At 41.3% G+C, this 24,525-nt stretch overlaps 1 long non-coding RNA gene across 2 annotated transcripts; it reads right to left on the bottom strand.

Annotated features, from left to right (window-relative positions):
- Positions 1-2,017: 2,017 nt before the first annotated feature.
- LOC124321114 lies at positions 2,018-20,225 on the bottom strand. Of its 2 annotated transcripts, none has more exons than XR_006914146.1 (3): positions 20,080-20,225; positions 19,830-20,000; positions 2,018-2,055 (listed from the first exon to the last, which is right to left on the bottom strand). It is a non-coding gene; the product is annotated as an uncharacterized LOC124321114 (long non-coding RNA). The 2 variants fall into 2 exon arrangements; XR_006914147.1 differs by having other exon boundaries at positions 19,833-20,000.
- Between the last annotated feature and the right edge of the window lie 4,300 nt (positions 20,226-24,525).

Below are 24,525 nucleotides of genomic sequence, written 5' to 3'. Positions count from 1 at the left end.
AGCGCAAAACCCCATTCGAGCACCGTCAGCCCGACGGTGCAATAGACTCGACCAGATGCTTTTCTTGACAAAGGGTCTTTTCAAATTCCATCTTGACCAAAACTGCAAGCGACTGTTTAACTGATGAGGGCTTGAGTAGCAACACATCTTACGGTCTTCCACTGCTATTGTTTCTTCACCATTTTAAATTTCTGTCCGTCTCTTCACCGTCTTGCAATGACCCAGAGTATAACTGTGTCCATGTTGGTTGTAGACTAAAGATTCCTGAGTGAGAGATAAGAAATAAGGTATTACTTTAAAATATCAATGAAATGTTAATTTTACCTAAAGAATAAACATAACAAAGCAAGAGTTGACAAAAATCTTACTAATGATGCCAAAGAAACGCTAGAAAAAGTGAAAAATTGAGAACGTTAGAACTTGTAAAATTTATGTGTCTCAACAGTTGATAATAGACTGTCAAGAACAAAAAAAATTTGTTCATATTCCGTACCTCAATACAATCCTGATTAAATTTTCCTGTCAGGACGTATTTGTACTTCTCTTGGAACAGAAGTTCAACAACGTCAATGGTGCTTAGTATCGTAACCCTGAGACTGTCAAGAGTTACTTTGGAGAGAAACGGCTCATAAATAATAGGCCCATCTTCCGTAGAATTTTCTTCTGTAGACTTCAATACAGGATCACTATCCGCATTGCATACTGCATAACTCCACGTATAGCATTCTAAATCAATGACAGTTTCTTCAGCGGGTTTCGCCATGTTCATATCTTGAGGGCCAACGTTTGTTGTATCTTGCAGCAGTACTTCATCTTCCAATAAATTTTCTGATAATATTCCGAAAGCGGCTTCTTCCGTTTCCTCGAGACACTTGAATAAATTTGATAGTACCTAGAAATAATGCAAATCAGAATTAATGAAGAAAAGAACTAATAATTTGTTATCAGGTGTTGTATATATACTGCTCGTCGTCCACATTCTTCATTCCAATTTCTCGGTGTAATTCCATGAATGGGACACCTTGCATTCATAACGTCAAAAGATTCATCCAGTTGTCTAAAAAGATTCTTCAATGGTTCTGTACCAGAAAATTGGGCAGACAATTCCTCGTTCTCATGTGTCCGGTATAGCTGAAGAGCATCAGCTACTGATTTGGAAAGAACCTACAATTACATGGAATAGGCAAATGAGTAATATACACATGATCATTCTAGCGTGATTCTAGTAAGTATTGATGCAAAAATAAACAAAATTGACTACCTGTACAGCCAGCTTGACATTCATTTTTTGAAAACTATTCGGGGACAGATGCACTGGTCTTAACTTTGGCACTACACTTAATCCGGTGCTTCCTCTTTTTACGTCGTGTTGAAATAAATTCAAAAGATCAGAGTATCTTATTGTTTTCCCAGAAGCCAGAAATAGTAATATTTTGGTTATAAATTTATAATTACTACCTTCCATGAAACGCATACCTGGACTTCCTTGTGGTTAAAAATGTGGTTCCGGATACATTTAAAGAGATGTGGAACATCTCGCAAAAAATAAATATCACCATCAGCCGTTGGATGCTTCATTTTGTGATTTAACGCAGCTGTATCGGAGTTACATCCAAAAAAACTTATACTTTCGAAAGGGTTTCGAAAGTGGCAATGCTGTGTCAGAAGGAAAGGATTGCAATGACCCAATGACCCATGATTGCTAGGTTGGGTGGGTGGGTGGAAACTTCCCCAACTTTTGCAGGGGCCAATGTACATTGACTGGCCGGTTAGCCATCCAAGGAGTGGAAGGTCTAGTCCAAAGCCGGCGTTGACATACTGGGGGGCATGAATATGAGTATCAATCATCCCTGGCATCAGGAATTCACTAAAAATAAAGCAATAAGTCAATGAATTTTAAAGTTGAAAAAGATAAGATTTTTATTACTTTTCTTTCAAGACGATTACATTTTCGGCAGATATCTGGTGTTGTTGTTGATTCTTATCTAGAAAGAACATCAGGGTTTCATTGTGTTTATCGGCCAGTGCCATCCGCATCTGAAGCAACTCGGCCAACTAAAATTGGGTGTTTATTAAACTAAATTTGATCAGATGTCTGTAACGCCCGGTTGGCAGTTACAGAGAATAAATGTAGACAAGCGCGAAGATGAAGAGCCGATGTATTACAGGTCTGGTCGATCGGGCGGGAGTACAGAGAGAGAGAGTTGCGAAAGGGGGTACAGCATATATAGTGGGGCTAATGAGGGCAAGAGTGATTCCAATGGGTCGTGTTCCTGGTGGAGCTGGACCGGCGGGCTGGTGGAGCTGGACCAGCGAGCTGGTGTGGCTGGACCAGCGAGCTGGTGTAGCTGGACCAGCTAGCCGGTGGAGCTGGGCCGGGATTTCGCTGGGTCAGCGTGGAGCGTGGACGTCACGGGGTGTGACGTGCTGTCGGTGGTGACGTCACGGCTGTGACGTGGACGGTGGGTGGTGGCCATCGCTGAAAGGGCGGGGCCAATAGGCTCCGTGGGGCAAGCCGGCACTGCAGGGTGTGTTGCCCTTGAGGGGCAAGTTGGCTCGCGAGGCTAGTTGGCTCCGCGGGGCATTACATAGCCGCCTTCTTTGAAGGCGACTCCCGGATTCGACTTAACGTAGCAGAATTATGAATGAGAAAATGCATATATACGATGGAAACATCCTGCGCTAGTAAAGGAAGCGTTTAAGATAATAATAAAAAAATATATACTGCGAGAAGGAAAAGAAAATGTGCTTAGTTATGTGAGGAGGAAAGAGGGAAACCTAACATTAGGAACCGTTTGAAGGGAAAGAAAATAGAAGACACCTAGGGAAACGTGTGAAGAGAACCGAGGGGGGAGTACGGGGAATACGGCTAGGGTTGTTTGGGGATGGGCAGTAAATTGATAAAATGTAAAACAAGATGGAAAATTGAAACACTTGAAGATTGTGTAGTAGGGACATGGAAAGGAACAGACTTGGGAAAATTACGAAAGAAAAACGAAGGTACGAAAGATCTAGAGATGGCCATTATAACGGCGGGTGGTGCCTGATGGTGACGATTGCTTCTCTCCTCCCCCCCTTTTTTTTAGTCTTGGACCCCCGTGCATTGGGATTTGACATGGCCGTTTAGGCCGCACTTTGGACACGTTGGGCCAGCTATTGATCGTGCCGGCTGACGGTATGGGTGGACTACCATAGTTTGTGGCCATGATATGGTCCACCCATCCAACGTTAATTTGAAGTCTGCTGTTTTTAAATAATTCAATCCCAGCGTCATGCTAGCTTTAATGTTGGTGACGAATGCTCTGCATGCGTTGTTTCCGGACGGTATGGTCACCATTCCATATACCGGGAATGTTGTGTTGGTAATGTGGTCCCGATAGTACTGGGTTCCTACCTGTAATATCGCCACTTTATTCTCGGATGCCCAGGCTTGGGAGACGAGTGAAATGGACAGGCCAGTTGCTAACACCGGTCTTGGGGGCGGTAATCTTTTCCCGTTTGGCGCGTCGAAGAGTGAATTCATCTGTTCGTCGCCCCCAAAGAAGAGGGTACCGTGCAGTGCAATTATGGTATCCATCCCCAGGACCATTGATGCACCTATCTCCGCGTCATCGACGACGTATACGGTGGCGTTCGCGCTTGGTCCCCCTATGGTTAGGATCAGGCTAGTTTCTCCCATAATTTGAAATACTCGATGTGTGATGGGGTCGGTAAACGAAGTGTCCGGTCCCGCCACTGGGCGTACTACAAATTTCAATAGTGTCGCTGTTGAGGCGTTGACGAAGGTCAACGCCAGGTTCGTGGCCACCTGTGCGCGTACCGTAGCTTTGGTGTTTTCGACGAATACAATCACGGCTGTTTTGGGATCCATTTCTGGAATTAAGAATTAGGTTAGATCGGGATGCCTTCAAGGAGAGGAGGAGAACACTGTAGTCACTGTAAGTAATAAAAAAAATGGGGCTACTGGCACCAACTTAGAAATGATACTGACGTGTCAGATGATTCAAATTACTGTGTACTGGGGGAAGGTGTGAAGGAGAAACACAGAGAGAAAGAGAAAAAAAAAATTGTATATGGACACAAATTTAACTATTTGGGAAGCAAAGAGAGAAGGAGGTTAAAAATAATAAAAGGAAAACAGAAATGATTCGGGGGTGAAATTTGGGTGTGGTTTCTGTGGATGGATGTGTAGAGCGGTAGAGAGAGAGAAAAAAAATAAAAATTCCAGAGTCATTTTTTCGACTTTTCATTTAGGGTAGTTTGGTTCCGTTGGGAATTGGGTCTTTTGTCAGGTGTTGGGTTTTTTGAGACTGGGATATCCCCACCCCCTTTTAAAGAGAGAAAAAAAATATGTATACATGTACCCTGTGCGTGATAGCACCTTCCCTTCCCTTTTCGTCGAGCAAGTTCATTGCTACTCGAGTTTGTTTGTTATTGTTTCTTTTTCTTTTTCGTGACGAATAATGGTGCATAGAACTCGTCTCGTAGTTCCTCACTTTATTTTCTTCTTTTGAGATGACTTAACAAACCGTTCTGTAATGGCCATAACCCGTGCCCGAAAGATTAGGTTTAAACCATTTTTATAGAAAATATGAAGCAATAGAGGGAAAAAACGTTTGTACGAAAGTGGTTCTATAACCTCGTTCGTTTCCCTGTATAAAACTGTACTTGTCAATCGCTTTCCCTTGAGGTTGCTGTCAACAACCGCTTTTATTTCTGCTATTCGTGGCGGTTGGCTTGAAAAGAAGTCTTGACCCCAAAATTGAGTTTTTCTAAGTGTTTTTCGACAGCCTTGTAACGTTGTGCACAGTTTGTTTTTTGTCGGACAAACAGGTCACCCATTTTACCCTTCCAATTTTTTTTTTAAATAATATTTCCTTTCCCTGCGAGGTGAAATCTCGCTCCACAGCAAGAGCTGTATATTTTTTATTGACGTGCAATGAATCGTCACTGGATACCAAATGTGGTGCATTACATTCGGTGAACGTGCCTTTTTTATTCCCTGTAGAGCAGGTTCTTTGCCATTGACCTGGCACTTGTGCGTTTTTCATAGACGTTTTTCTTGTCCGGTATGGCTGTCTTGAAATTCGAGTGCCCTGTGTTTGATATTTTTAGACAGCTTTTGTGAAAGATAGTGGCGCCGTTGCCGTTATCTCTGCAAATGGTGGAGTGGGAATTCCCGTTTCGTATCGAAATTTCTGGTTTTTCGTTTCGCTTTGTCTTTTGTGTTTTTGATACTTGATTTTACTATTTCATTCAGGTGTACAATGAGTTGCCGCAGTGACCCTGTACCCAAGCAATTTAAGGTGTGAACACCTGCTGGTCACACTTTCCAAGGGTCCCTAAACTGTCAGCTCCTTCCTTGTTGCTGAATCTATTCCCTTGACGTTTGCTGACAGCCAAATTTTGTAGAATGGGCAGGATGGTGGTTACCCCCCCTTTTCCCCCCTTTTTTTTTTTATTTGGAAATACCCCGATAATTTTGTTTATGGTCCTGTTTCTGGCTTTTGATGCTATTCTGGCTGCTGTACCATTTGACAGTTGCCAGCCTAGCATCGCAGTGGTCGGAAGCAGCAAGCGGAGAGAAGAGCTGTCAGGTCAACAATCATGACACCTTTGCCAGCGAAGAAAACTTTATCATCAACACCCCTGGCGATGTTGTTGAAAGGGCTCGGGAGTTTCTCAGAGCGGTTTTCGTCATCTTCATTCCCTCCTATTTACCTTTGCCGTACGACGCCCGGAATCTCGAGGCAAGATAGGTAAATCCATAGGACCGCGAATTTAAACGAGTTTCTCACCAATCGATCCCATGACTGACTGGATCAATTACGATATACCACATGTATATCCCGTCGAGGGGGGGGGGTGAGAAAAAAATATATTTACTATTGCGTTCCCTTTTACCCCTTTGTTTGTTTGTTTGTTTGTTTGTTTGTTTATTTATTTTAGATATTGTAGCAAGAGCATCCAGTTTTCCTCTTGGGAACCCTCTGCTTAGATTCGTGTACGTCTGGTGTCGACACGAATTCCGTTTTCTACTGTTAACCCTCCCCGATTTTTTTTGTTGGTGAATTTCCCCAAATGAAAAATTAGAAACGATAGCAAACCATTGGAAACCCGAACGTTTGGGTGGGTGAAGAAGGAAACAAGAAAACTTTTCGTTGTGTAAGGATTTCTTTTCGTTTTACTATTTACTTACCCCACGCCGTTCTGTTTGGCATTCGTATTTTCTGGCGAAATTCGTATTCACGAAGATATTACGGGTAAGTAGTCCCTGCCCTCTGGTCTACTTAATACGTACTAATTTTATTTGGGGTGTACTTAATCACTACTTAGTGTATACCCCAAATTTTAATGTGAACCCCGGGGCCTCCTCTAAGGGGACGACTGAATAATAATAAAAAAAATATATATATATATTGTGGAAGTGGGCGACGTCTCACTCTCCTTTTTACTATTCGTTTCCTTCTTTCCTTGTCACCGGAAGAAAGGTGAATAGGTACGTCGGGATGAAATGGGGAACTAATAAACCCATAGGCCGTAAAAGAAATGAATTGTTATCGACCGCCAAGAGTTCCCTTCCCTTCTTGGCAACTCATTATGGATATCATGGATCGAATCCATGTATATCTCCTGTGCCGATAACTTTTCTTACTTATTCGCGAACGAGTTTGCATTCATTGGGATCCCTCCCCCCACACAAAAAAAAAACAACCGGGAGAATCGAGTTACACTTATTCACCCTCTTTTAATCTTAAGGAAAAGAAACAAAATGGTTTGCCTTGGAGAAGGGCACAGATATGGGGGTTTGTCGACATATGTTTATATAACCAGGGCGTCTTCTTCAACGATCGATCTAATTTAAATTCTTATGATATTCCTATCCCAGTTTCTGTGTATTTATTTATTTTTTTAATCCCTCCCTATGGGAAATTTTTCGTCCTTCTGTCAATTGGGGTTGATCATAATTTCAACGTAATTAAAGAGAAGAAGATTTGTAGCACTTATAGGTTACCCAACGCCCGTATTCTTGCGATTCCTCGATGAGCAACTCGATTTTTTTTTTAGAAACGTGGGCAAGCCATTGGATCACGGAAATTGTATTACCTTTCCCTTTTGTTTATTTACTGTTTGTACTCGTCTTCCTTACACTTGTAAAGAAGTCTTCTCTTTACATTTGGCCGTGAGTTGGCTTTAACGATTTCAGCCGCAATTGAGACTCGGCTTTTGAATTTTATTTAGGCTTGCTATCTTATGTGGTACCCTCGCATTAAACCAGATGCCTTCAACCTTGTCCGTGGCTGTTATTTTTTCTTACTTGTCTGTTGTCCCATCCCAGTTTTATCTCTTTTTATGGTTTCCACCCTCCCGTTATCTTTATTAGTGCAGAGACTCAACTTTCCCCTCCACAACCAAAATTTTGGCCCCTTTGATTGGAGACATTTCATTTTTCGCTTTCTCTCTGGAAAAATGCCTTGATCCCACTGGTTTTTCGAATGATGAGATGAGGATGAACTATTCCTCTTCTTCTTATTCGTTACTGGAAAAAAAATGAAAAAACAAAACTGCAATCCGTAGCCTTGTCTTCCCGCTCGGTCCCTATCCCCTTTTTTAAATTATTATTTTTTTAAAATCAAAACCACAAAACATTATCTGGTTCCCATCACCAACACACGGATATTTTTCATCCTTCCTCTTTTTCAACCACATTTCTCTTAGAGCGGTGTTACCACCCGTTTGTTTCAAAATCATTGGCAAGGGTACGATTAGTCCGGCCCATTCATCCCTTTATCGTTTTATAATTATTTACTGTTTTACTTTCACAGCCGTGGGCTGTCTTGTTTTCTCCCGAGTTTTGTGGCCTTGGGGAAGGAATTACGGTGGGTCCTCCGACCAACCAGGTGGCGGAAATTAAATCCTGCATATACGAATGCAAAATCGTGGGAAGAATCAAAGACTTGACGTAGAAGGGGAAAGTTATTTAAGACTACTTTTTGGGGGTATTTAAGTTTCGAACGAAACTCTACACCTAACGACTCCGCATCTTTGGGGCTGGTAGTGGCTTGTTTTGGCTTGCCTTGTGACCGGCCCAACCGTCGATGCCCATTTTGCCGACGGCTTTTTCTCCTTCTTGGATTCTTTTATTGACGCTTAAAAAAAAAATTCTTTCCTCGGTAATAAACCAGGCGCTTGGTGTTGTTAAATCATCTTTTCACTTTTATTTAGAAGGATAATTAAGGGTAAAGAAAGATTAATTATGTGAAAATAAAAAAAAACGGAACTGCTCTCAAAAATGCAAATGCAGCTGCTGTGTCCGTACCGACCCATTACCGCCCAACACAGTCTACTGAGCCACTTTTATTTCCTGATTTCCGATATTTTTACTCGCCACGCTTTATCTTTTCGTGATTGGGCTCCGACGGCTTTTAAATTTTCTTTTACTGAGACCTTCTTTCTTTTTAAAAGTCCTTTACATCATTGTTTTCATCTTACTTCATGTCAACTCATGGGATGAAATCCGTATTCCCCCTCTCTCGTTGATTGTAAAATTTTTATTCGTAGTCGCTGCGACACACTCTGCCGTGTGGTTTATAACAACATCTAAGCCTCAGCGGTTGCAGCTTCAGCCAATTCGCTTTTATAGTGCACATGTCAGGCGGTTCAGCAATATAACTTATTTGGTGCGTTCTCGATCTTCCCTCCCCCCCCCCCAAAGAAAAAAAAAAATTAAAATTCGCAAAAACAACTTCGTACAACAAGCACTTGATTTGGGAACTAATGGTGACGAACGGAATTTTTCGTATTAAGAGGGAAATAAGAAGAGGGAAGAAGGAGAAGAAAAAAAAAATAAAATAGAACTTCACTAATTTTTCGTGATTTAGTCTGCCTGTCTGAGTGATCATACCAAGATCGGTGGGACGTCTATCTTATTGTCTGCTTTTGTCACCATATTAGAAAAGAAATATTGCGATTTCAACGTAAATGTGCTAAAACTGTAAATGGGGCATAGACATTGTCATGCCGTGTTTACTTTGCTATTTTTACTGCCTTTACCCGTTTTGACAAACACCGATTTGCCTCTAACAAATTTTGGTTGAAAGAGTGAGAGTGCTTGTTTACCGCCAACCCTTTTTTTTTAAATTATTCCCTTTCATCTTTAGTTCGTCAACGCCGAACATTGATCCGCCACTAAATACATGTGTGGCTGTCCCTTTTTTTTTAAAACCGACGGCTTTTTCTTTGCTGCGGCAGGTCAAGTCCTCCTTGTTTCCTGTCAGTAGCATTTTTTTTTAAAATTCGTGCATGACGAACATCGATTCGCCGCTATTTTTCTTTCCTTCGCTGTAGGCCTTGATGGGCCTTTGCTTAAAGCACGATATGACGAACATCGATTCGCCGCTATTTTTCTTTCTCTGCTGTAGGCCTTGGTGGGCCTTTTTACTTTTTCGCGCCCTAGTATCTGACGGCTTTCCTTCTTGTCCGTCGCAGCGCGCACTAGATCGCTTGTATCATTTTCGAGGCGACGATTTGAACGTGCGTATTTTCCCAGATTACTTTTAACGTTTTTCATAACAATTATCTGGAAAGTTACAGATAGAGTAAGGAAGGAAGAGAAACAAAAATATATATATAGGCCTAGGCCTACGTTGTCTGCGGTTGTCTGGGTAATATGCGAAATGATGGACCAAATAAAAAAACTTCGAATGGTCAATAGAAACTGAGAAAAGAGGGAAAAGGAGAGGAAAAGACCACCAGAGGCGGGAAAGGTATGAACGGTGTGAAGTATTAATTTAAAAAAACAAAATTTACGGAGGAGGGAACGAGAGAGAAAAAAAATGTTTTTTCCGACTATAAGGGCTTTGACGTAAGTTCGTTGGCGAGGAGGGCAAGGGAAGAGAGAAGAAAAAAACATAATAATTAAAGAGGTAGATGGGGGAAAAGGAAAAATAAAAAAATGGTCGGCTACAGGGTGAGGACTGGCATTTCTAGTGACGAGTTAGTGGAATCGTCGGAATTATCTGCGAGTGGGTCGTTATCCTCGTCATCTACATCAATCCTTTCCGTTGCTGCGTTAAAGTAAATTGTCCTAGTTTGGACGGGGTTTTGATGGGTAATTCTTAATGCCGTTTCTAGCTTTCGAATACTTTCTTTTGTTTCTTGATCTGCGAATAGGTCACAATATTGCGACGCGTTTAACCCTTGTGAATCTACTTTCACGAGTAAATCTGTCCCCACGGCAAATTGCCATTCTAACTGTACTGCTGCGGCTTGTCGATTACTCGACATTATGGCTATCATCAAGGGCGTTCTTCCCAGGCAATCTTGTGCTGTTACATTCACCCCCCTTTTGCATAGTTCAAAAATGATATTAGGCCCTTTGGCCATAGATGCTAAATGTAGCGCGGTGTCCCCGGCTACATTTTGCGTTCTGACCTCAGAGCAATGCTCTAGGACGTGTTTTAAAATTACTATTGATGGCCCTGCGCACGCAAGGAGTAACAAAGTGTTACCTGCCTTGTCTATAATGTTGGGGTCGGCATCTGCTCGCCATAAAATGTCCGTCGCCATTTCGTTACCAATGGCGACCGCGGCAGCCAACGGGCTGCGGCCGTCGTCATTAGTGACGTTTAAATGGGGCCGTTGTGCTAACAGTTTAATAGTCGCGAAATTCATAGATCTAATAGCAACGTGCAGTGGCGTGTTGCCATCTTTTTCTTTTTTGTCAGGCCTATAGCCAATTTGAAGGAAATATTGGACCATACGACTGCTGTCATATCTGACAGCGGCCATAAATGGGGTGTTACCATCCCGGTCCGTTATTTCCATGTCTATCCTAAATATGTCTCGACTTAACTGTTTTGCTAGATTGGGGCTATTGTTAATTGCCAGCAAATGCATTACGGTACGTCCGGCAGAGTTGGGAATATTGAAATTCGCGTAAACGTACGCGAGAGAATCAATTGCCTTCTCTGACGAATTTATTACCGCGTAATGCAGTGCCGTGTTACCTGTTGCGTCCTGTGCGTCGGAATCAGCTCCCAGAGCTGTTAATGATGCGATGGCGCGGATTGCGCTGGATTGTGCTGCCACAATCAAAGGGGTCTCCATCCGGTTGTTACGGCAATTTACATTCGGGCCCGGCGACACCTTCGCTAGTTCCTTGTAATTGTTTTGCCGGGCCCAGCGATGGAGCACTCCATCCCCGTTCAACGGTTCGCAATTTGAACGCACTTCGTTTACTCTGCGGGGGTCACTCATGGCGTAGCACGGGGGTTAGTTAACTGAGGACAACTTTTAACGTACACTGGACTCGATGAAGTCTTGAGGCACACTGACAAAGTCTGTCGAGAACTATCGAACAGTTTTTTTGTTAATTGTTTAATTAGTTTGCTGAGGAGGGAGAAATGCGATATCAATTTCGAAATGTGTTTTGTTCAAGTGGGGAGGGGGACAGCATATTGCTGTGTTTCCGATTTTTATTTTCTTGGGTGGTTACTCTGTCAGCACATTATTTTGTCTTCGTCTGCGTTCTTGCACCCCCACAGCGGAGTGGGTTAGGATTTCTTGCAGCCCTCCAATTCTTGATTTATACTTACATAGAAGAAAAATCACACAGATGGTGAGAATGACAACTGAAACTATCGTAATTAATGATGCTTTGATTTTTGCTGCCCAACTGCTGAAACTCCAGAAACGTGATTCTTCTTTTTCGTGGACTAAAATTGATGACAAGCTTCTTGTATTGGATTCGTGGATTTTATTTACTATTTCGTTGACAGCATTAATTTGTTCGTATTCCGGTCTCTCGAAAATATCGTGGGAATTTAACAAATACTGGGCCTCATTATCTTCTAGCTCTGTAAACTTTGATGTAAGTTTGAGCGTAGAGAGATGAGCCGTTGGTTGCATTGCACTCCATTCATTTTCTCTCCACGTATATAATTTTCCATTTAAATTGATGAAACTATTTGCCCAAAAACACTCTTCGAAAGGATGTAGAGAAAAACCATCTCTGCCTATAGTATAGTTCTTAAATTTAGGCTCTGGTCCGCATTTTGTTATTTCCATTCCGACTGAAATATTTTCTAATTTGCACTGTTGAATTAAAAAATAATCACCGTACATTTTAACTCGTTGGCACATTGGTAGATTATTTGCACGTGCTGCTAATAGTCCGTTTTGCTCCGCGAGCAGCATTAAAGTATATCTGCGCACTTGTAGATTACCGCATATCCCCCGAAAAAGAAACCTTCTATTTTCTTTGTTTTTATCCACGTTCTACAGACAAACCCGTCCCAATGCGCGTGTGGCTCTTTTTTAATAAAAAATGTATACTTCTTTATAACGGGTGTTTCAGCTATCGATTCCTGGCAATATGACGGAAGCTCTGCGTCCAGCAAGCCGATTACCTTTGGAGTTTTGCAGTCGCAAATAGTAATATTTACTCCTGTCACCGCGGCAATGGCAAGTGTTGACAGCAATCCCAGCGCGAGTTTACCGTCCATCTAAAACATTTCTATTTATTAATTACTATATCTTTGTGGGGCTTTAATTTTTTCTCTTAAATTATATCTGTGTTGGACTATGGTATGTTGTGGGGCAACTCGCGCTTTTGATTTTGTCACTCTGCAGGGTGCTACAGTGTTAGTAGCCTGGGGGCTTGTTCAGCCTTGGAATTTTTTCATGCGATCGGCATGTACTACCATTAGCCTCTTGCCGTCATCTGATATTATTTTATAACTGACGTTGCTTTTCTTTTCCACCACTGTATATGGTCCTTCCCAGCGCATGTTAAATTTTCCGGGCACGATGGCCAACTGCTTAAGTAAAATTCTGTCGCCTATTGTGAGAAAAGCATGTTCACGTCGGTTAAATTTCGATTTCGCGCGGGCGGCATTAAATCGTCCGGTTCTCGCGCTTCTCTTCCATACATTAAATAAAAAGGACTATATCCCGTGCTTGAATGGACTGCGGTATTATAAACAAAAGCTGCTACATCTAAAAAGTCTGTCCATGTATGGGGGTTGTCTTTAACATAACAAGAAATTATATCGGCAAGCGTTCTATTTGCACGTTCGACCATACCGTCGCACTGGGGGCGATAGGCCATCGTTCGGATGGCTTCCACGCCACACTGTTTATATAAACAATCCATTAATTTTGACAAGAAATTTTGACCTTGATCGGTCAGTACCATTTCTGGCACACCGTGTCGCGTTATAATATTTTTATAAAAGGCTTTAGCTATCGATTCCGCTGTACTATCTGGCATTGATGCAACTGTTATATATCTAGTTAAATATTCGCCCATTACTAAAATATACGTATGATTTTCTGGACCTGATGGGGTCAATGGGCCTACAATGTCCATAGCCATAAATTGCCATACGTGATCTGGGGGTTGTATTGGGTTTAAAGGGGATTTATTATCTCCACCAACTTTCCGTTTAGCGCACAATTCGCATTTTCTTATATAATCTCTAATTTCTTTTACCATAAATGGCCATTTAAAACGTCTTTGAATTCTCGCTGTAGTCTTTTTTACACCTAAATGGCCTGCGAATGGGCTATCATGAAATCTTATTAATATTTTCTCTCTTAATGATTCTGGTACTAATATTTTCTCGTCGGCCGTGCCGATTAAGCCATTATTAAATTCTTTTATTTGGTCCTCTTCGTCGAGGTCGTCTTCATATTCTCTGTTTTCGTTTTCGCTATGTTCCTTTTCGTATTCTTTCCCGTCGGCTACAGCTATTAAATATTCTTCCATGAATTAGTTTCGTCGTTGCTGTTCTTTTACATATTTCTCCCTTGCTTGTTTACAAAATTTATCTTTTTCTTGTTCTTTTAAAAACATTTCAGTAGTCAAAGCTTTTATACTTTGTGTCTGGCCAGACGTTGTGACTACCTCCTTTTGTTCTGGTATTCTGCTGAGCCCGTCGGCATTTTGGTTAGCTACACCAGGCCTAAAAACTGTTTGAAAATCAAACTCGTTGGCAAATAGTGCCCATCTAATTACTTTTCGCGACAAATTTTCCGTTATTTTCGGAAATCCCTTTAGTGCTTCGTGATCGGTTTCTACCGTAAATTTCGTACCATACAAGTAATGATAAAATGTCTTTAACGCGTGATATATTGCATATGCTTCTTTATCTGTCGTGTGCCACTTTTCTTGTGTTTCGTCTAATTGTTGCGATGCGTATGCTACGGCATATTCTATTTTTTCTCCATTTACAATTTTTCGTTGCGCTAGAACTGATCCTACGGCAAATCCCGAAGCGTCTGTTTGGACAATGAACTCGAGGTCGAAATCTGGGAATCGTAAAATCGGATTTTCTAACAAACAAGTTTTTTAAAAATTGAAACGTACTTTCTTCTTCGGGGCCCCATCTAAATTCTTCTTTCTGTCTCGTTAAAATCGTTAGAGCTCTCGCTTTATTTGCGTAATCCCATATAAACTTTCTATAATATCCTGATAATCCTAAAAAACTTTTCACGTGATTCTTATTCTCCGGCCTCGGATAATTTCTAATTGCTTCCGTTAACTTCGGATCTGGCCTCAAGCCATCTTCTGATATAATATGTCCCAAATACTTTACTGCTTTTTGCAAAAATAAACATTTCGATAATTTAATTTTTAATCCACCCTCCCTCAACAGATTCAGCACGCATTGAATATGTTTCATGTGATCTTCAATTGTTCGAGAATAAATAATTACGTCGTCCAAGTAAACTAGTGCAAATTTGTGAATAACTGGTTGTAATAAATTATTCATTAAACGCTGAAAAGTTGCTGGTGCATTCGTCAATCCGAATGGCATACGATTAAATTCATAATGACCCTGGTTAGTTGTAAAAGCTGTTTTGTGCTTGTCGGCTTCCTCAATTTCTATCTGCCAATACCCGCTGATCAGGTCGAGTGTTGAGAAATAACGAGCGCCTAACAAATAATCTTTTGTTTCGTCGACGATTGGTATAGGGTATTTATCTTTTATCGTTTCCGTGTTCAAATTACGAAAGTCAATGCAAAAGCGTTTAGTGCCATCTTTCTTGTCGGTCAGATGAATTGGTGAACTATATGGACTTGAGCTCGGCCTAATTATATTATTCTTTAACATCTCGTTCACTTCTTTTTCTATTATGGCTAGGTTTGCTCTTGCTTGTCGTCTAGGTAGCATATATATAACTTTTCCTGTCGTCTCGATGTGGTGTTTAATACCTTTAGCTTAGCCTAATTCGCACAATTTATCTGCGATTACGTCCTTATTTAATTCTAACAGTTTGTCTATTTTATTTCTATACATTTCTGAATTTACGTCATCAATATTTACTTTAGACACCGGTGTTTCAATTTTAACTGCAATATTCTCCCCGTTACTAATAGTGTTTTCTACTGTAGCATTCAATAGTTGAATAAGGGGCAAGTAGGCGTAATTTGATTTTCCCGTATCTGCTATAAGCGAAGAAGTTTTCCCTTTTATTTTATAGGTCACCCGACGGCTTTCTCCGTCAAGGACAAGCGCATTTTCAGTTATAAAATCAATGCCTAATATACACGTTTCTGTCAATTGGGGTACAACGAAAAATTTCTGTTCTACTACTTCGGCGTTATTATCTAAGCTAATATTTAAATTGTATACTCCTAAAATATCCATACTGTCGCCGCATATGCTGCGAAGGTTATCATTATTATTTATTTTATTTTGTTTTGCATCTTTTCTTAATCTATTAAAGAAATATTCTGAAATTGCACTAACGGAAGCTCCTGTGTCTATTAAAGCGTATGTGAGAATATTATCTATCTTTACTGGTACATGAAAAAGTTTATATTGCGTTTTTACATTATTTGATTTTTGCGTGGTATTTACTGTCTCTGTACGTTCGGTGGCGCATTGCGATAATCTTGGCTGTAACGATTGTTGTTCTGCCCCCTTTCTTGATTGAAAGGTCTGCCATACGTACTGTTGTTGCGATCGTATCTTTCGTTGCTGCGAGCTCGATAATTGTTTTGTGGACCTCCATTCGGCCTCCAATTTTGTCCCGATCGCTCTGAATTTTGTCGTACGTCTCGCGGGAATCTTTGATCGTCGCGATGACGGCCTAGCTGTTGTTGTTGTTGTCCTCGTCCGGACCAACATTCTCTACTAATATGCCCTTTCTTTCCGCAGTTATAACAAGTTATACGAGTATCCTGACTGCTATTATTATTTCTAATTGGCGTTTGAGCTCTTGCTCCTTCTTCTGGCCTATTGGGTCTGTTATACGTGAATGGACTTACGCTGCGGCTTCTGTTATTTTCCGGAAAACGAACTGTTTTCGGGTAATTTGTTTGCGCGTTGTTGTATGTGTTGAAGGCTGCGATTACTGCTGGGTCTCCCAAATCGACTGGTGTTGATGCCGTCGGGGGTGAGACCGGTTTCGTCGACAGTTTGTGAATCAGACCTTCCAATTCTTTTATTTTTGCTGCGTTTTTCTCGTTTTCTTGGGAAATGACTGAAACTACAGAAGTTATATCTTTACTCTGTGCTATCTTTTTGACTTCGGTTACTTTTTCGCATTCTATCGCTGTATCTACTGTATTAGCGTACGTCGCATCGGCTTGTACTCTATTCCAAACTAGTGTGGCAATTTCTTTGCGTAGGCCTGCCAACAGAATTTCTTTCTTCATGTCGTCTCGGACTAATACTACGTTAGCGTCGTTGCTATTTGCTGGCCCTGCACCATAAGCTATTCGATACATGTCGTCTATACGTGTTTGAAAATCCCTGACTCTTTCGCCTGGTTCCTGTTTTAAATCTTTTAATTCTCCCTTTTTAATAGCTTTTGTCGTATTATCATGTAACCCTGCGATAAGTAACGCTTTCCAGTCTGCCTACACGTCTCTTTGTTGCGCTGTCAAAGAGTCATTAAAATTGGCTGCTGACTTACTTAATTTTTCTTGGAAAAATGCTATCTTTTGTTCGTCGTTCCATCCTGCTAACCGGGCTGTTCTTTCTGCTATTTTAAACCATTCTTCTATGACTAACGGACAATTACTTTCGCCTGAAAAAATTGGAATATTTTCCAGCTTTCTCTGTGCTGCTAACGTACGCATGACTGTTACTAATGCTGCCGCATTATTTTGTCCTGCTGTCTGCAGCGTGTCGATTGCTGCCTGGGTTAAAGCCATATCTTCGTCTGGGTATATTAAATCGAGATCAAAAGTACTAAGGGTATCGTCGTCACTATCCCACCCTCTAAAGCCTGTTGCTTCGTTTAATTCCCCGGAATAAGTGTTCCAATCAAACTCTGGTGATAAATCTTCTCTCCACAATTGGTCTAGTAATTTAGCTCTATTTCTTAAGTCCGGTGAGCCGGTTATCCGTTCTTCTTGCAAACGTTTAATTATATCATCTACCGGTAGTCGAATAAATTCGTCGACGTTATCAAAGATGCTAGTATCTGTTTCTGTCTCTACCGTTGGCCTCCACTTAATTTCCTCAGTAACTCTCGGGATCGGTGGTATCCCACCTGTTGCCTTTGCAAGTAAATCAGGCTCTACTGGTGTATGAGGGGCTGACTTTGTCTTCTGAAGTTTTGTTAAATAGACTGTAACCCCTGCTGGTAAGGTAACTCGGCCAATTCGAACCTTACGAGATAATCTACAGATAGGAAAATTTGGGGTCGAAAGTTCGTCGAATTTAGTTTCTAATATTCTTATTTCCCTAGTTAATTTATCTCCTTTCGTTTGCAAGCACCGTCTTGCGTGACCTGTTGTTGCCCTAGCGTCTTGTATTGATGTAATTATCTTATTTCTTGCAAAATTTAACTGTAATAATTTTACTGCGAATACAGTACGATTCGGCCAGAAAATATTTGGCCGAATGCAACAAAAATTATTTGTATGATTCGGCCGCTGTCCGAATGTTACACAAAAATTTGTATGTTTCGGCCAGTGGCCAAATTACACATAAAAATTTATATGATTCGGCCATCCTTTTTTTTTCGGCCAGCACAAGTTTTTCGGCCGAAAAAAATAATTTCGGGGACGTTGAAAAAATGCAACTGGCCGAATCGTATATTAAAATTTGTATGATTCGGCCGGATTCGGCTTGTGGCTGGGATCCGCGCCACTCGCGGATGGTGTTGGAACCAGAGGTATATGGGAGGTATTAGAGGCCAGGATAAGGGCAAATAACAGGGAACATTGTACACGAATAGGACAACACGAATAAGTTGAAAGTGAAAAAGTTAGCCATTAAGTGATTTTATTTTTTACACATATTTTTACATTGGATTAGTTTATCCTTCAACCACGACAATTTTTTTGGTGTAAAGAACAGCTACTTATTTCAGCAACTTGTAGCTCCCATTCTTTTCTCTACTTTCATCGTAATTTTCCAACAAACGAAAAAGTTTGGCTTGCATCAATTTCTGATCAAGTCTTGTGTGGCGAGTGGTCTGATTTTGCTTTAAATAAGCTTCCTCTACCTCAACGAACTCGGATTCCAAAAAGAACATTTGCACAAGTTTATAGAAATGCAGCCCTGCGCCTTTTCCCCTCTTGTTTAGTTTATTGTGCCAGCCTTCAGCATCATTATTGGTCCGAATTATTTGAAAGAATACGGACCATGCTTCTGGTGACCAAATACCTGGCTGCATCCAGTTATTGTCTATGTAGTTAAAGAATTTGTCCAGCAAACCAATTTTGAGGTTTGCGGCCTTTTTCTTCAACTTTAAGAATACTTTCTTAGAATACTACTTCTTATTTTGGTTGATGGAAGAAGGTGAAGGGACATGGCACGTTTGCACAAAACTTTAACTCTGGAATTGGAGTGATAATGAGGAACCAAACCAATTTTTTTTCAAGTTCCGGAAAAGAGATTGATTCCAATGGAAGGCACAGCCTAACAGCTTTACGTCCGGAAAAAAATTTCTCCGGAAATTGTTTTTGGCCGAATTGCATATTTTTTTGTTTTGGCCGAATTACATAATTTTGTTTTGGCCGAATCATACAAAAAAAATACCGTGGCCGAATAAATAAAATACAAAAGTTTTTAGCCGACTGCAATTTTATTTCATTGTTTGATTCGGATTCGGCCTTTGGCCGAATACAACATAAAAAAATGCAGAATTCGGCCAACGGCCGAATCATATAAAAATAATTACATGATTCGGCTAAAATTATTGGCCGAATCGTACGGATACCTCACCGTTGTCGTCTAGTGTACTAACATAATACTTGGAGTGGTCTAAATTCGGATTCATCCGATCTTACCTTGTTGAGATTCCAGGTGCCGAAAAAGGCAAGGTCGCCATTTGTAACGCCCGGTTGGCAGTTACAGAGAATAAATGTAGACAAGCGCGAAGATGAAGAGCCGATGTATTACAGGTCTGGTCGATCGGGCGGGAGTACAGAGAGAGAGAGTTGCGAAAGGGGATACAGCATATATAGTGGGGCTAATGAGGGTAAGAGTGATTCCGATGGGTCGTGTTCCTGGTGGAGCTGGACCGGCGGGCTGGTGGAGCTGGACCAGTGAGCTGGTGTGGCTGGACCAGCGAGCTGGTGTAGCTGGACCAGCTAGCCGGTGGAGCTGGGCCGGGATTTCGCTGGGTCAGCGTGGAGCGTGGACGTCACGGGGTGTGACGTGCTGTCGGTGGTGACGTCACGGCTGTGACGTGGACGGTGGGTGATGGTCATCGCTGAAAGGGCGGGGCCAATAGGCTCCGTGGGGCAAGCCGGCACTGCAGGGTGTGTTGCCTTTGAGGGGCAAATTGGCTCGCGGGGCTAGTTGGCTCCGAGGGGCATTACATGTCATCAATCATGGGAGCATGTTTTGTTTTTTTACCACCTTGACGTTGAGATTGAGTTCACTCATATCCTTCTTGATGCGCAACTGCTTCTCAAAATCATTTTTCTGTTGCGATGAGGCCTTATTCTGTAAGTGAGTCAAAATTAACCTGTAGATTTGACGATGAGGAATTTTTTTGCGATTTCGGTTCTGGTTAGCCCATGCACTCTGAAGAGGGAAAGAAATAAAAGATGTTTTTAAAAAATTATTTTTGATGTAAGAAAATAAATACAAATTTAAAACGAACCACGAAAATGGGAGGGTCGCTTATTTTGGATTTAAAAGGTTTTGACGAGGTGCTGATGAGACTTTTCCCAATTTTTGAGCAGTATTATTGCCTATTCTTTGAAGAACAGGGCGCACAGGTGGAATCTACTGATTGAAAGCATTCTGGCAGTTTGTTAAAGGTTGTAATGGGGTTATAATGGGTTAAGGGTTGTAATTTGTTGAGCTGATGGTTGCACCTTTTGCAACATTTGGACAGCATTACTTTGAAGTAAATTCATTGTTTTGTTAATCACAATTGGTCTGATGAGTGATGACAGCATCCTTGGAATTTAAGACCTTTTCTCTTGGAACTGGTCTGAGAATTAAAGTCTGGGGAAGCTCACGCTGAACACCTTTTTGAACTACTTGAGGAATGGTAACTGTTGGTGGTAAACTTGCCAAAACCGTGTTTGAGCGATATACTCTTGTTGAATTGCAATAAATATGTATCTCAATTATCTCAATTAGAAAAGTAAGATTAAATTACACTGTATCTGAGAGGGCCAGAATTGGCGGGGGGAGAGCCCTCTCCTCTCTGAGAGGGCCAGAATTGGCTAACAGAATCATGGCTACCGTACAGACTACCATGCAACCAATCAGAGAGGAGGAGCTTCCCTAACCCCAGTGTAATAGAACGGCGTGTGCGTCATTTGGCCTACGGCTATGATGACGCATCACACCTGTACAGCTTCCGGTGCAACCCCTTTTCCCTTGCTGTCGACGCCGCGGTTCTTTACCCTTCTTAGATTGCATCTCCATGCATAAATTATGCGTCCTCCACTCATATTTCAAGCCCCTTTTACCCCATTCAAATACTCTTTAAACCTCAATTAAGTGAGTTGACAGAACTGTCAACTCACTCGGGGGTGGGTTTTCTATGGGATACCTTTTGCTATCGTTTTCCTTATACTATGTCGCAACCCCACTCTTCTCATATAAAAGAGTGCGATACTCTTCTCTCCACGGGGCAGATCCTTTTCGTAGTTTGACCGACCGGGTGTTTCCGATCATCGGTCCAGTTGTTCTCTCTTTTAACAAGTGTTGTGTTGTGTGACTTATTCAACTACATCCGAGTAAAAAGTACTGTCGCCTCTTTCATTATTCTTCCTCTTCATTAGTTATCTTTCCTATCAATTGTATTTTCAGACTAAACTAATAAACATTTACATTGTTGAGTCACGCCTCATATTTTATACATTCGTTCCCGTAGGAGACAAGATGCACGCGCCGTGTAGTCTCTTACATCTGGTGGCAGCGGCGTACGAATAGACTCACAATGTTTATGAATAAGAGTATCAGTCTGAAAACAGTTGATTTATTTGCGCCTTTGCATGTGCAACGAAATTCGGAATCAAGCATTGAGACAGAGAGCTTGGTCCCCCCAGTTAAAAAACCAAAGTTACCTGTTTTACGAAAAATTTGAATCCCCAATCCGCCAGCGACATTGAAAAAGCCTTCTAGATGGGCACACGCAAAGGCCGCTATTCATAATAGCCCCTCTCTTCTTGCAAAGACTCTTAGTCTTTTCCAACGCACTCCTTCATCATCTGCATTTTCCGAGGAAGAATCTTACAGCGCATTAATCAACAATCCTTCATCTCCGCTTCCTACCAGTCTCGAGCCATTACTACCATCTGATTTTACTGAACCACCGAACACTTCTCAGCTTTGCGCTCGAGCTGAAAATTTTTTTACAGGCGTTAATTCCGAATCAGATACCGAATACGTCGATTGCGATTTTGAAAACAAGGTTGATGAATCACTGAAGAAGATCGTCGAGTAAAAATTACCTACTGAGCCACTCCAAGGAAGAAGCATCATACGGGCGAAAACATCTTCACGAATTCAAAATATCTCTGACAGCAACGTTCCAGAAGAATTTATGGAAGTTAAGAATCAGGATATCATTTTGCCAACTTACGGAACAGGAAACACAGCGTCCAGATTGCAAAACTTTGGAAACGAAGACGAAGCTTATGCTTGCATATCTTTTTCTCCAACACCAGTCGTTCGCTATTATGCCTCGTCACGTTCGGCAGGAAACGGGGGCATTAGTGGCCATTACAACATGTCAGGACTACGCCAAAACGTCACCAACGCTACACGACTTGTACAACAATGCTCCCCAGTCGCCTTTGCTATCCCCGATAGAAGTTCCACGCCAATAGCTCCAGTCGCAAGTTCAGTTCGTTTTTCCACCCCCACTTCTTCACCGCACACCGCAACTCATCTTTCCAGTAGCGTTCTTATACACCCTAACGTCGCTACTGCCGCAGACCACCTTTACGGCGAATCCGAAGTCCTCGTCATCAAACAACCGCGTTCTTCAGTAGTAAATAAACCAGTAGGCCTACGAAAAGAAAAAGAGTTAGAAGCAATATCTGAACCTTTTAAACAGCCAGTAGCGCCCTCAAATGACGTAAGAAGAGCTGGCTCAAACCCAAACTCGAAATCGCAGCCAGTAAACATAGATTCCCCAATCACATTGTCTAGCATTGCTAACGTAATGGTCCTTGGTGATTTGCACGATCTTCAAAAGGGGAATCGTGCTCTCACCATGCTGATACAATTACCTAGCTTTGGTAGTAGTCCTTGGACTATGCGATTTGATAGGTGGATTAAATTATTTGATAATATTGTTGCCATGTCTGATTGGACAAGTGATGAAACCGTTAACATGTTAGTTACTAAATTGACAGGGGAGGCTCACGAACTGCTGCAGAATATTTTGGAGGCGGTCACGAAAGACTATCAGAAAATAAAAAAGCTTTTACACGAACGGTTTCATGGCAACGAAAATCAAGATTTTTTTCAAGCGCAATTGGAAGAAATTAAGCGTCATCCCGGAGAAAATATTATCACTTATGGGTTTCGATTGAAAAATATTTTTGAACGTGGCTATCCCAAGAACGCCCAAAATACAAAGGAAGAAGAAACCACGCGTTATCTGATATTAAGACAAAAATTTCTTGCTGGACTTGACCTTCAGACGAAGTATAAAGTTCGTTATAAACACTTTAAATTCTACGAAGAACTCGTGCGAGAAACTGTCAAATATGATCGACGGCTAGAAGCAGAAAAAGAAGAAATCAGAAAAAGGAAATTTTTAAACGATGTGATGACATCTCCCTTATCACAGTCTGACTCCCATCTTTTCTGGAAGGCCATAGAGACACAAAATGAAAAAATCAACGCCATCACGTCGATGTCACGCTTCAACACAGACTCTCCAGATAAAGCCATCGAACTGATTCCAAACGAAGACTTGACCAATCGTATTATGGAAATGCTGCATCATCTGATTGCATACCAACAACTGCCTTTCAGTGCTCATCAACATCTCCATCCGTTCAACTCTAAAACTTTAAATGTCCAAACGAACGAAGCCAATCATTTTAGTTTTCCATATACCGATCCTTTGATTCAGCATCAATTTATTCATCAACAAACTCAGCCGCTCTCTACACCACCAGTAAAGTGTTATTTTTGCGGTAATGCGGGACATCGCCAGAGAGAGTGTCGGGAACAAGCCAGAGTTGCAAGGAAAATGTTCAACGCAAACGGAGAAAGAGGAAGACTACTGTCATATTATACCTAAGGAGCTCTCGGCCATCAACCATCAAGCTGTTCCAACAAAGAGCCCATTACATGCGGCGTGGCGGAAGGATACATGGAAATAACAGTGTAGACACCAACAGGAGACATGGGTCAGTTAATAAGAAATCCTTGGGTATCGTGAGGTCAGAGTAGATACATTAAAACTGAACAACAACAAAAGTAACGTATTATTTAACAAGTAGTTTTTTTTAAATTTAATATCTAGAAACAGGGAATTGGGAATCCCTCATTACGACATGATTAACAAAAGATCTCCAAAAAAAAAAAAAAATGAATAGGGAAGCCTGCAATGAACGTTTTCGGATAGATTTTTTTTAACGGTTATCCTGACATGAGGAAAGTGTCAGATGGATTTACGGTTATAGTTTAGAGGTAAGATCAAAACGGACGTTGCGGATGAATTTTTATTATGTTAGCCTGGAACAAGAGATGTTGCCAGATGAAATCGATAAAAAAAAAATATGGAGATTAATAGGATTTGGTCATGTGCATGGGAGGAATACTAATAAAAGATTAGTAACATTGAAACGGCGTTATATTAGGAAAAGTTGTTTTGAGTCGTCAATTATAGAATTGTTCAAATTCGGGAGCGACAGTTTTCTAGTGTTCAACGTTGTATAAGTAACAAATTTAAGTTTTTTTTATGATTATTACATTATTCTCAGGGAATAACTTTCAAAAATAGTATCAAAAGAAAATGTATCAGTCGAACCTAAGACGAGGCCTTATCAGCTAACGACCCATCGACCTGCTAGGCAATGCAAGGAACTTGACGAGAGAGCAACAACGAAACGTATGGTAAAATTGA

The sequence above is a fragment of the Daphnia pulicaria genome, chromosome 1 (assembly GCF_021234035.1).
Source record: "Daphnia pulicaria isolate SC F1-1A chromosome 1, SC_F0-13Bv2, whole genome shotgun sequence".
Taxonomy (NCBI): Eukaryota; Metazoa; Arthropoda; class Branchiopoda; order Diplostraca; family Daphniidae; genus Daphnia; species Daphnia pulicaria.
Note: the sequence above shows the minus strand (reverse complement) of the source record. Positions and strands in the feature narration are given on the sequence as shown.